The sequence below is a fragment of the Pleurodeles waltl genome, chromosome 6, assembly GCF_031143425.1.
Source record: "Pleurodeles waltl isolate 20211129_DDA chromosome 6, aPleWal1.hap1.20221129, whole genome shotgun sequence".
NCBI lineage: Eukaryota > Metazoa > Chordata > Amphibia > Caudata > Salamandridae > Pleurodeles > Pleurodeles waltl.
The window spans coordinates 66538198-66551648 of NC_090445.1; the positions used below are offsets into that span (position 1 = coordinate 66538198).

The 13451-nt window shown below is 44.3% G+C and overlaps 1 long non-coding RNA gene across 1 annotated transcript in view; it reads left to right on the forward strand.

Moving 5' to 3' along the window:
- LOC138301858 (uncharacterized) overlaps positions 1 to 13451 on the forward strand; it is a 90682-nt gene that overhangs the window by 21472 nt on the left and 55759 nt on the right. The window lies entirely within an intron of this gene.

Below are 13451 nucleotides of genomic sequence, written 5' to 3' on the forward strand. Positions count from 1 at the left end.
ATAACTTCAAGACCAAGTGCCAGTCTCATCAATCGTTGAGGACAAATTGGATAGGGTGGTGTAAAAGAAGACATTTAGGGCCAGATGTACTAAAGGATTTTACCCATTCTGTGTCTATGGGAAAAAGCTTTCGTACATATGGCCCTTAATCACTACACTGACCTTGGTCAGCGTTTGTGCCGTCCCCCATACAGCACCACCTGTTTGCTGCTGCTGCCCTGCGAGAGTGAGCCTGCTTGGCTCCTAGTTTGAGGCCCTCTTCCACCCGGAGGCACTCACCTGTGCCTCATCCCTGGTGGCCTAGTGGTGGTCTATGTCTGTCTCTTCTGCCTCTCTCTGCTTTCTTCTGATTTTGTCTGCCTTTCACTATTCTTCTCCTCTTTTTTGGCTTTTTGGTTTTTTTCTGCTTTTTAGTTTTCCAGTGCTTGTTCCTCACCACTGCTGCCCCTGAGGCCCTGCCCTTCTCCTTGCAGCGCTCTTTCCCTCGCTCCCGCCATCCAGCTGACTGACCCCTCTCTCCTCACTCCCCTTCTTAATGGTGGCTGCTGTGCAGCAGGCCCACCTCTGGCGCGCCAAAGGCAAGCCCATATGTGCCCTTCCGCGCTGGATCCATCCTGCTTTCGCATTCCACAGCACACCTCAGATGCATACTAGCACCTGTTCCCTCAACAAGCACACAGTAGAATTATGGGACCTCGTCAACTTAATCACTCCTGATGTCGCCTTCCTCACTGAGACCTAGGTAATCCCCACTTAAGCCCCGGACATAGCCACCGCCATCCCAAATGGGTACAATATCATCCACAAAGACTACGTCAACCGACCAGGAGGAAGCAATAGCCATAATCTACAGGAATACACTCTGCCTTACGACCATCACCAAGGCCCAGACCCAGACAACCACCGCCGAACACCTGCACTTTCAAATCCAGACGGACACTCTCTCCACGGACACTCTCGTCTATAGACCTCCTGGACCATGCCCCCAGTTCCGTAAAGCCATTGCCGACCTCATCGCCCCCCACTCCCTCACCTCCACCAAATACATCCTCCACAGCCACCTCAACTTTCACCTCGAAAACCACAACGATCCAGTCACCATATCCTTCCTGGACAACCTCGCCACTTTCGGACTCAAGCAGCTGGTCAACCTCCCCAGTCACTAAGCAGGACAAACCCTTGACTCCGTCTTCTCACCAGGAAACAACATCTCCCTCTCCCACACCTCAAAAACACCTCAGGACCGACCACCACTTCACACTCACCAAGACCACCATACCTAACTGCATCCCCCACTACCTGGCAGGAACTGGAGCAAGGACACCAAAGCCCAGCTCGCCGATCTACTCAGCTTCTCCCCTCCACCGGAGACCACAGACGCAAGGGACTCAGCTCTCAACCTCCACCACTGGATCACCAACTGTGCACCGTAGCCCCACTTAAGAAAACTCACCGGAAACCAGCACTGCAAGAAACCCAGCTGGTTCACTACCGACCTCCAAGATTCTAAATGCACCTGCAGATGAATTGAACAAAAATGGAGGAAAGTAGAGGAACAGCAAAAATCCAAAGCTCCTCCCTGAGCCCAACCCTCTTCAATATCTACATGGCTCCGCTCACCAAAATAGTCAGACAGCACAGCCTCAACATAGTCTCCTACTCCTACAGTACACAACTAATTCTCTCCCTCACAGACAAAACAACAGCTGCCTCAAGCTAAACTCTGACAAGACTGAGATCCTCATCCTGGGTGCCGCTCCCTCTGCCTGGGATGACTCCTGGTTGCCAGCTGCCCCTGGAAGGGCACCCCTTCCCACCGACTTCACAGAAACTGGGCATCATCCTGGACTCCCCGCTGTCCATGACCTGCCAAGTCAACGCTGTCTCATCGTCATGCTTCCACACTCTTCGCCTCCTCTGAAAGATCTTCAAGTGGATCCCCACCAAGGCAAGAAGGACAGTCACCCACGCACTCTTCGGCAGCAAACTTGACTAAAGCAACGCTCTCTATGCCAGAATCACAAAGAAGCTCCAAGCAAGACTCCAGATACTTCAGAACGCAGCAGACAGACTCATTTTAGATTTCCCCTGCCACAGCCACATCTGCGCCAGAGACCAGCACTGGCTCCCCATCAACAAACGCATCACCTTTAAGCTCCTGACACACGACTACAAGGCTCTGTACAACACTGGGCCAGCTTAACTCAACCACTGCCTATCTTTCTACACCCCCTCCAGACAGCTACAGTCTTCTCAACTAGCCCTCGCTGCCACTACTAGAATCAGGAAGAACACTGTGGGAGGGAGATCCTTCTCCTACCTCACATCACAGATCTGGAACACACTACCTATCTACCTCAGACATGCCCCCTAGCTGAATCAGTTCAAGAAGGACCTCAAGACCTGGCTCTTCAACAGACTGGCACCCTTCAACAGCGCATTGAGATCCCATGGGTGATAAGCAGCGCTATACAAATTGCTGATTGATCGATTGATTGACTACACTTGTTGGCTCCAAATGAACTTGCCACCAAGCCATGAGAGGTCTGCACATGTCTAAAATCTAAGCAGGTTGAGTAATAATATTGGGATAGAGTGAAACTGGTGCACAATATTATGAAGATGTTTACTACCCTCAATGAAACATACTAATATGTTCAATTTTATTGATTTATTACTTGCTTCTAAATTTTGTTCAGTCATGATTCAAATCACTTGACCTGGTTTATAATCTCACTTGGTGCATACAGAGTCCATGGAACACCTGTTGTGTTTACAAGCACAGCAGCCATTTTTTAAAGACAAATCCAGCATGTTTTTAAAAGATGTTAAGAGTTTATCTTGATAGGCTAATATATGCCGACATGGACATGATACTGAGGGACAACATAAGACAACTGTGTGAATATAGGAAAGTAATGGCTTTTAGTGAGTTGACGCCTAAGAAGAAACAGTTCTAGCCGAGTACCCCACTGTATTACAGTAAGGATGCTCCATCTCCAGGATTAAGTGTCGGGCAGAAGATTAAAGTAGGGAATGCAGCAGCAAATGCTTTGTTTACAGCAATAACAACACCACAAGTCAAGAAATAATATTGAGATCCTTTCAGGGCTAGCTGAATACCTTTCTAAATGGAGATATATTTCAAATAGAGAAAAAGATGGCCCACTACAGTGTGTAGACACTTATCACTAGCGACCCACACTTTACAGTCTGAAAGATAAAGGTTGTACGGATGTAACACATGATAGTAGAGTACGTTAAGCAGACAAATCGGGCTTGAACATAAAGACGATTGATGATTTTTCACAATAGACGTGTGCTTCACCCCTGGATAGTAGCTGGTGGGCCTGTGGCTTTCTCAAGGCTTCGGTCCTACATTAGACTATGTCATAGTGCATTAAATGCAGAGGCGCGGTATATGATGGGTTTCAAGCATGATCAGTGTGGTCTCTATCAGCGTGTCTGTAAAAAGTCAGCGGCCTAAATCCTCAAGATGATATAACCTTAGAAAATAGAAAACATCAAGGCTGCACAGTGTTTTGCTTAATTTGAGAACTTTACCTGATAATATTGTACATTTAATCCTGCTGAGTCAGCCCTCTTCTGCTTTACTTTCTTATGTCTGTTCTTGAGAAAAGGGCCAACCCAGCTTTGAGCCATTTGACATTCAATGTTTACACCATGGAGATTTGGCTGTTTTCAGAGGACATCCAGGACCTACTTTCTCCTCAACATACTAAGTGAATGAAGAGTGTTTACAATTGGCTGTGGCTGGTGGGATATATTGAAGTGACTCATTAGAGGAGGCCCATTGGGGTTATGATAAGGACTACCAAGATATTATCAAGATAAGTAGACGTGGTGGTAAGAAAGGTAGGTCCATACTTCCTTGTAGATAGTAAATCTATACTGCCTGTAGATAGTTATCTTGAAGATATGTTATGAGACAACATCATCATGTACATGATTGTTTTGGTAGGCCGATATTTAAGCCACGATATTGTGACACATATTCGCTCATGCTGTAATCTGATGGTAAGTGCAATTTTCCCATCACTGCATGAAGGAGTCTGGCATGCCTCTGAGAATGGCAGTGATTCAAACATCTGATTGGTTGAATCTCCACTTGTGCCCAATCTTGCACTTGACAACTGGGTGGGCAGGGGAGGGGCGAATGGCGGGACAGGGGTGAAGAGTAGCTACCCCCTTTCTCACCTAAGTCAAAATCAAGGCGATGTGTGCTGGAAAATGTCAAAAGTAAATGAAAAAAAAATTATCTTCACAGAGTATTTTCCTTGAAAATGTAAATACGCATCGTTACATTTTCTACTCAAAGCTTGCGGGTGATAATAAAATTCAACCTTACTAGGCTAGTATTACCTTGAGTACTGTAACTTAACTAAATTATATGTTCTTTTTTATGTAACTCGTAACTTTTTGATTTCGCGATAAAATAAGCCTTCTAATAAAAACAACCTCCCATATAAAATGGAAACTAGGACGATTAGAGAAAAAAATTACCTTAATTAAGGAAGCTACTGATTCTCCAAAACAGATTTGAAGAAAATAAAACAGCAGCTACAAATGCATTACCTGTGAAAGGAAGACACCCACTAACTACAAATATTTAGAGCAAAACATTCAGTAGCACTAGGAATCCACTTCCTCTCAGTCACACTCGGGGCAACAGCAAACGATTGTGAAGGGGGTTTGGTGTTGCGAAATCATTGCAGGTTTTGTGAATAATGGTGACAGATACTGGACAGAAACCTCTAGCACGCGAACATGAGATGTTAGGGATCGTACTTGCTCTTTTGAGCACATCTTATGGTTAAAGCTGTGCAAAGTTGTGGTGATTTCCCCCCATAAACATCAATCAGTTTTCTTCTCAACTTCTCAAACTCTGCAAGTTGTGAGTTTACAAATTATTGGTCGGAAAAATAGAATCTGAGCAAAAACCTACTGTTGTGAAAAATGTTTTTAAGGCATTACCTCCACAACGTTTTGTTCAATTCTTTGCAGAAGTAGGCGGAGTTCTGCGAATTTTATAAACATTTGAAAACTTCAGTATGTACATTCGGTAAATCTTCACAGGTGAAACTAACATTTTGACAAATACCAGACTAGGTATCTATAATGCTCTGCCTCTGAGTGTAAATATGATCATTCGATACACTTGTTATCATGTCTGCATGATAACAAATGTACGGATCACTCAATAAGATAACCTATGAACCTCCGTACCAGCGGCCCACCATTGAGGCTATGAAAATTGTTGTAACCTCTGGATGACATTTCAGTTCTGCTAAGCTGTCACGAAAATGGCATTTCTCTGATTGGGAGATGGCTCTCACCTTCGACTGCTGGGGACCTCATACCAGCATTTTCGCCAAGGATGATATCTTACAACGTCCATCGTACACTTCCTTCTTTGATGTTGTCTCATAAATTGGAACAATGTACCCCTATAGAGAAGACCACTGTCTTCATCATGGATGGACCGTGGGGGTAGCTTCCCACTCCTGCTTCCAAGTGAGCAAATCAGAACCCAGAGCGCCGATTACATCACAGTGGTGGATCCATCAGGCAGGACATTCTTGCCCACGTATCTATAAACAGCCTTGGTGATGTCACAATTCACATCCATCGCTGTCCATTGCCCAAACAGAACAACAAAAAGCCCCAAATCGTTAAAACCAGCAGAACCTTCGACCGGTTATAATTTATGGTTTATGAAAAGTTCTTGAATGGAATTCTGCACCTAGGAGATAGTTGTTGAAGATGGCCGAACAGTGCTCTTGAAATAAAACCAAAAGCCAGATTAATTAAGCCACACATATAAATGTTGCCTGTAGGATGCAAAGTAGTGAATGCATGGAGCATCAAGACTTTTAGGATATCCAATATATCACTCATTGCCTAAAGTGGTCTGATCATCACAATATTAAAATGTTAAAGACTAAAATTTGCTCCAAAACTGTCTGCGACTGGCAGTAATGCTAGAGAATGATTAACTTGTAAACGCATGAGTATCCATAATTAAAAAAGTAAAGAGAATGCATGTCCGATTAACTCTTCTTTAACATTAATTGGCATAGAACAACATAGGTTCCTTTCTTTTGATAAAAAGAGCAAACGATAAAACACTAATTTCTGTCTGTTGCATACGTTCTGATTCCATTTCACAGACTGCTAAAAGGAAATAGGATTTGTAGGGGCATAAAAAGAGAAACATTAATTTCTGTCTAATACACTCATCCTATTCAAGGTAATTATAGGAGAGTGAGGTGGAAAGTTCTGTATTGTGAACTATAGGGTGCTGGGTTCTGGTTGCAGTACCCCTCACTTTTTACCTGGTTTTTAGAGGCAACTTCGACTGAAGCACACTGGGTTCCTGTTAACAAGGTCCTCAGTGCCACTGTTACTTCCCTAAAACAAGATACCTGGTCACTTGATCACCAAGTGAGCAGGCCTTTCAGTCCCCTATAAGCCCCTAGTAAATGGTACTCTGGTACCAAGAGCATGGGTACTGAAGAGGGCCGCTCAGAGCTGCTTCACAATTTGAGCCACACTGAGGGACCCAGCCCCAACTTTATACAGACTGCCATTGCAGGCTTCTTGATAAGTGGCTCCCAAAATTGAAAACACAACATGAAGTCACCCCTACAGCAGGCCTTCAGCCCTAAGGCAGTGTGCATGAAATTACAAGCGGTGGCATAGATGCATGAGCAAATATGCCCCTACTATGTCTTTGTCGATTTTTTTAGACATAGTAGTGTACTGAGAAGCCATTATAAAAACATGCGCTGGACACTGGTCACTACGAGTTTCCCACCTACGTGATTGTTTCTCTGAACCTAGGGATGTTTGGTATCAAACATCTTGTATTAATAAACCCTCACTGATTCCAGTGATGGATTTATTAATGCATGCATCCAGAGGGCACCTTAGAGGTGCCCCCTAAAAAACCTACCAACTGCTGGCGAGCTCACTGACAGGTTCTGGCCAATATACCACCAACAGATGAGAATCTGGGCTCTCCGGGGAGTGCCTCTGCTCTCTAGAGGTTAGACACACCAGTCTGTCGAGACTGGGCTGTTAGCCACCCCTCCCCAGGATGACCTGCATTCCAAGGCAGGAGCTTCAAAGAAGCCCACTGCCTTTGATATGCAGAACTGGCCTTCCTCAGAGGAAGATGCGAAACCACCACCTCAGGGCCCACCTGACACCTTGACAGGAGGAAAAATTAGTGATGCAGGAGGCGTGTCACGCTTTCAGACTAGGAACACCCCAAGGGTGGCCAGCCTGAAGTGGACCTCACTTTAGAAATTCCACCATCTTGCGTGTGGTGGAATTTAGGAACTCTGGTTAGGGTGATGCTCACAGGAAGTGGTCATCTAGGGGGTGTAGTAACCCCAAGGGTAAGTAGCACATTGGCTACTACCCTTCAATCCCCTTAACGCCCCCTAAATTGAGTACTTAGCGGAATCCCTGGTACCAGATCCTAAGATTTTCACTGGACACAAAAGGAGAAGTGGACGAGAAGCCTGCTGAACCCAAGAACCGAGGAGCACAACTGACTTGGATCCTTTCTGAAAAATGTGCTGTCTACTTTAAAAAACTATAAAAATGAATAACTCAAAAAGTACTCACCTTACTCCGGTGATCTTGGTATTAAAGTTTATGTAAAAGTCTGTGTTATTTCAACAAAATGGTGTTGGATTTCTTCATTGAGTGTGTGTCTCAGTTACTGTATGAGTGTGTGCCTTACATGCTTACCACTACCCTCTGATATGCCTAACTGCTCGACCACATTACCCAAAAAGAGAGCATTTGGGATGTTATTTGTGCCTCTGTCATACCTCTGGGGATTGTTTGGTTTCTTTGCACAGTGTACCTCATGTTGGTCCACTCTATAAAGAGTCAGCTTTTGACATGAACACTCATGCACAATAAATGTTAGATTCCTTATAGCGGGAATAGAAAGGCATACCTGTTTAGAGTGCAGTAGCTCGCAGGACTGGTTTTAGAAGTTGTCATCTGCAAACAATGGTGGAGCTAATTCCATCTGACACTGTTTTTCTTGCAGACTGTGTGAAGGGTGGTGAGAGAGATGCATAGTGTTCATGGCTGTTATGTATGGGATGGTGCAGTAGGGTTATAGCAGGTGTTCTTTACGATAAACATTCTTTTTTTTTAGTTTCAAAGAAAGTTTATTAAAGAGAAATACAACAATGATTACATAGTTACATTGTAGTGAATCCTAGTTCATTTTTAATGGGATAACAGGAGTTAGTTTAGCCTCTGGCTTGCAGACTCGTGCCCCATCACCTAGTGACTTTTAACCTACTTAGCTTGCTCTGTTTTAGCACATTTAATTATTTAAATCTTCTAAGATGGCTGCCTTGTTTATAGTTAGGCCACTTGTTATGAGTTACATTATCAGTGTCACCACGCTAAGGCGTCAAGATCAAGCAACAAAGACAAACAAACAGTAGGTGTTCACACTTAGGGATTTTCCCTCTCTATACTTTCGAGGGATTGTTTATATTAATTGCCGTCCCAGGCATGTCTGTTATCTATTGTTTGGGAACACACCTACGTCTGGGGGCCTTGTAGATCTGTATAAATACATCACACTTTAAACAGATAATGAGAGGGATTACGACCAGAGGGCATCGCCACCATCACTGATATCAATGCTGCACATCGTCTTGACGCTGACCCAGTCTTCGTGTCCCTGCGGAGTCTGAGATAGAGACCTCATTCCAAGGTAAAAAGGGTTGGGGGCTCCTCTCATGGACATGGCATTGGCAGATTAGGTTTAGCAAAGCCAGCTCTCCTTTAGGTAGGAGGTTAGGCCATTCACATTAGGGCATATTACATCTCGTATATCTTTTCTATGCATTGCAAGATGGTGGGGGGTCTTTGTAATAATGACTCTCGTCTTCACAATTCTGTTACTTGCATTATTCATTATCCTAATCATTGCAGCCCATGCAACTTATCGCAAATTGCAGTTATGTTAAATAAAAACTATTGAAACTTTACTGCATCTTTGTCATTGCCTGTGTTTGTATGAGACATGAAATATCTGTGAGAAAGGGGTAATCTCCGTTTAACCACGACACTCCCTGAGATGTCTTATTCTTGAGTCCATGCGTAAAGGCTGCCACAAATCACCTTTTACTATTGTGTTTCTGGTGAGGTGCTGCTAGTGAGCCGGTAAGGTTGGGACAACAGTTGCGACTTGTTGTAGGAAAGGCGTAGTTGCCTACAAGCAAAAGTACTGTCATCCTTTAACCAGCAGTCTTGCCCAGAGCAAGAGTCCAAACTACAAAATGACGCCACCAATAATGGTGTTTAGGCAGTAATTTGCGGATACCCCGACTATCACTGTCTCACAGAAAAATCCTCCTCAGCTGAAAAGGTAACAACTGACTAAGCTGTAGGTTGTTCGAGCTCAAACTCATAAAAGACTTGTACTCCCCATTTTGGTGTTCCGTTTCTCTAAACAAAATGGCTGCTGCCATAGACATTCCTGAAAATGCTAGACAAGCTTTAACACAACATTTATTAATGCATGGCCGTACAGATGAGTGTGGGGATGTTACTCTTATAATAGAAGCTAATGAAGCATACCAAACAGAAACATTTTACTGTTGGGTCACCTTTCCTGAGGTCGACCAAAGAACACATACGTTCCACACATATGAAATTGCGAACGTACCTCAACGGTACCGAGCATACCAGTATCATGAAATATCGCTCACATACCAAGAGCATCAGAACTGGTTTGAAGGCGCCCTACCACATGTACTACAAAGAGTGAGGTTAGGTCCATTAAGTAATGACGGACCAACATGCCCAATGTTTGCCACATATGCACCTCACCCAGGCATACCAAATATGCCAATAGCAGATCTGGGAGATTTATATAATGAATTGGTGACATTATATAGACGTTTAGTTCAGTTCGAAATGCGTACATTGAACACACCAGAGCGTCCAGTACTGCCAGCACCTGGTGTTATCAATTGGCTACTGGGATTAATCCACAAACAGTACATACTATTATGGGTAAAGTACCCGCGAAACAGGAAAAAATACCGTTGAGGATTGCCCAGAAAACTAATCAGCTGGAAGCTGTGTGTCCCCATACGGGACCACAGGAAAACATAGATTGCTCACTATGTGCTTGCCTTTTGGAATGGTTCCCTCGGTGGATGACTGCGCCACATGGGGTACAGTCTTTGCTGCCATATTACTAACACACATGGTACCCCAACTCTTGCCAATTTACCGGAAGTGCTAAAACAAATACAAAATGAGCATGGGGCTGCACCAGCCCTGGATTTGGGGATGAAATTAATGCGTAACTTTGACGCGGTTTCCTCAATAATACTCAGTAACATTAAAGGGGAAGCAGTAGCACTGGCAATTTGCCAGCGTCTCCGGGAAACTCCACACCAGGAACAGGAGAGACAGCTACCGAACACTATTTCCGATACCTATACTAGTATAGGACGGGATAGTTTGGGAGCCAAACCAAAGAAATTGGAGTTACAAAGTACCACCCATAAGGAGGGTACAAAGCAGGCACAAGAAGGCTCTAAGAAGCGCCGGGACAAACAAAAAGATTTCAAAGAAAGAAGAAATAAGAGAGCTGATTCTCCACACCTGGAGAACTCCGAAAGGAGATATAATCTCAGAAATAGGGAAAATAATAAAACTCCAGACAGATATACTGATTCACGTCCCTCTTCTTCCTTTCAGGATGCACCGGATAGACGTAGCGAGAGAGGGGGCCATCAAGATCAACGTCCTGAATACGTGAAAGAAAAGAAAGACTCACCGCAACCTACCATTAAAAAAGAAGAAAAGACTCCTCAGCAAAAGCCACAGTTTAAAAAGAAGGTGGCAGCACTGACAGCTAAAAATGCCAATACACTTGAGAAATCTGTTGAGGAACAAGACGTGGGCAGTGACTTTGTTAGACACTGTGGCAGAGTTCACAATATGTCGCCAGAGTCTGAAAGATCATCTGGATGCGACAGCAACTAGCGATTACATCGCGGTTGAAACAGCGGATGGCCGCGTTCTCCCCCGATAGGGTTTATGATTTAAAGATTCAGATAGAGGGAGACGTGGAACGCAATATTAGTGTGATATTTTGGGATGAACCTACTAGTGATATCCTATTGGCCAAAAGAGACTGGCCACCTGAACACGTCCGCAAGCTCCCACATGGGGAAGATGTCATTTTGCCTTCTTTCTCCGATCGTGTTCCGGAAGCAGACAAAGAAATCTATGCTTCTGAATGGGCTTTAGCGCAGGCACCTGCGTTATATCGCAATCATGTAGGTTGGGACAAGAAGTCTCCTTGTCATGTTATTCCCGTTAGGTCTACACCCCAACCGTAGCCACAATATCCTGTTAAACATGAAGCAAAAGCTCCGGTGAGGGAGATCCTTATCCAGCTTGAGTACCAGGAAGTGATTGAGCCCTGTACATCTGCAATAAATAATCCGTTATTCCCCGTTGCAAAGCCAGACCATTCATATAGAATAGTCATTGATTATAGACACATGAATAGTCATACACACATATATGCTATACAAAATTCACACAGCACGGCACTAATAAACAATATAGTGCGTGAAAAATATAAAACAACATTAGACATATCTAATGGATTCTTCTGCCAGAATTTAGCACATGAAAGTCGGGACCTGAGTGCATTCTCATTTGGCTCTCAGAGACGCTTTTGTCGTTTACCTCAAGGCTATAAAATAGCCCAGGGCTATTTTCAGCCCGTGTGACATCAATATTACATGATATTGATTCCGAGGCGTTATCCTACGTGGATGACACATATCCCACAGACGACGTCCTCGACATTCATCTTGCGAGGGTCAATCGGATCATTTTGGGATTTGCAGACCTCGGTTACAAATTCAATTTTAAGAAAAGCAAGATAGCCTTTCTTAGCGTATTATTCCTGGGATATGAGCTATCAAACGAGGGAAAGAGCCTGGCCCTGCACTTTCTTGAAAAATGTGCTCAACTGCACCCTCCTAACACACTAAAGAAACTCCAGTCATTAGTAGGTTTCTTTAACTTTGGCAGAACATACATTCCAGATTATGCACAACGGATCAAGCCACTTTATGACTTGGCTCAGCCCAATTTTTCTAACAGACATTGGACAATTGAACACACACGCATCCTTAGGGAAATGCAACAGGACATGCTAGAAGCTAAACACTTGCACACATGGGACAATAAAACAAATTTGGTCATCAGAATAATTGCTGGTGCCATTGCATTTACTTATGTCACCTTCAATGAGGATGACACGGTACCCATAGCGTATAAATCACATTTATACTCCAATGCCGAACAGCGCTTTGCACCTACAGAAAAGATTCTGATGGCAGTTCAGATGGCCATCATAAAAGAGAGGCCACTTGCCCAGGGAAAACGTATTATTGCTGTCTCCCCGGTGCCGGCCTTAGAGGCTGTCACCAAAGCAAGCGTTCCTAACGCTAAAGCATTACATCCACGTTGGATTCAATGGGCCGCCACTGATGTTGATTATATATTCGATCGAAAACTTCAGACACAAGAGTTTCTCCAGTACGAACAAGAGTACCCCTGTCCTCTAAATATCTTGCCACTAGACAACTACCATACTGTCATATACACTGATGGTTCAGCACAACCGGCTGTAGGTACTAAACATCCATACTCGCCAGCTTGCGCAGCCGTGAGCGGAGTGATGGAAGATGGAGTCTTCCACCCTCACAATACCTACATGCAGACCTTAGGGGACTGCACAGCCCAGTTGGCTGAGCTTAAAGCTCTTATACTAGCGCTCGAACATACTGAGCCAGGATGCCGGACTTTAATAGTCTGTGACTCTTATTATTGCATCCAGTCATACAGTGACTAGCTCAATCATTGGAAACTGAACAGGTTTAGAGAGTCTTAGGGGAACACCATTAAACACAAAATATTGTGGGGGAGGGTGGCTGATCTTAAGGATAAGCTGCCGTGTGTCCATGTAGTACATATATTGGGCCACCAACGTGTAGGAGTACACGTTACTGGCAATACATTGGCTGATGAAGCGGCCAAAGCAGCAGTAGCTACGGCTTCTGTGGCTGCAGTGACTCGTTCTCAGACGAGATTGGATAATGAAATATTGTCTGCCGTTAAAGCCTCGGTTGCAGGCAAGCCCCTTCCGAAAGGATACCCTACAAGCTATACTTACCATATCAGTGCGCAGAATGTTGCTTACACAACAATTCCTGGGGTTGGAGATCGAGTGATCCCCAATGAAGACCAGAGATTAGATCTAATTAAAGCAGCGCATGAGGGTGTCACTTCTGTACATGTTGGTATATCGGCCGCAATAACACTCCTACAGAAAAGCTTCTGGTGGC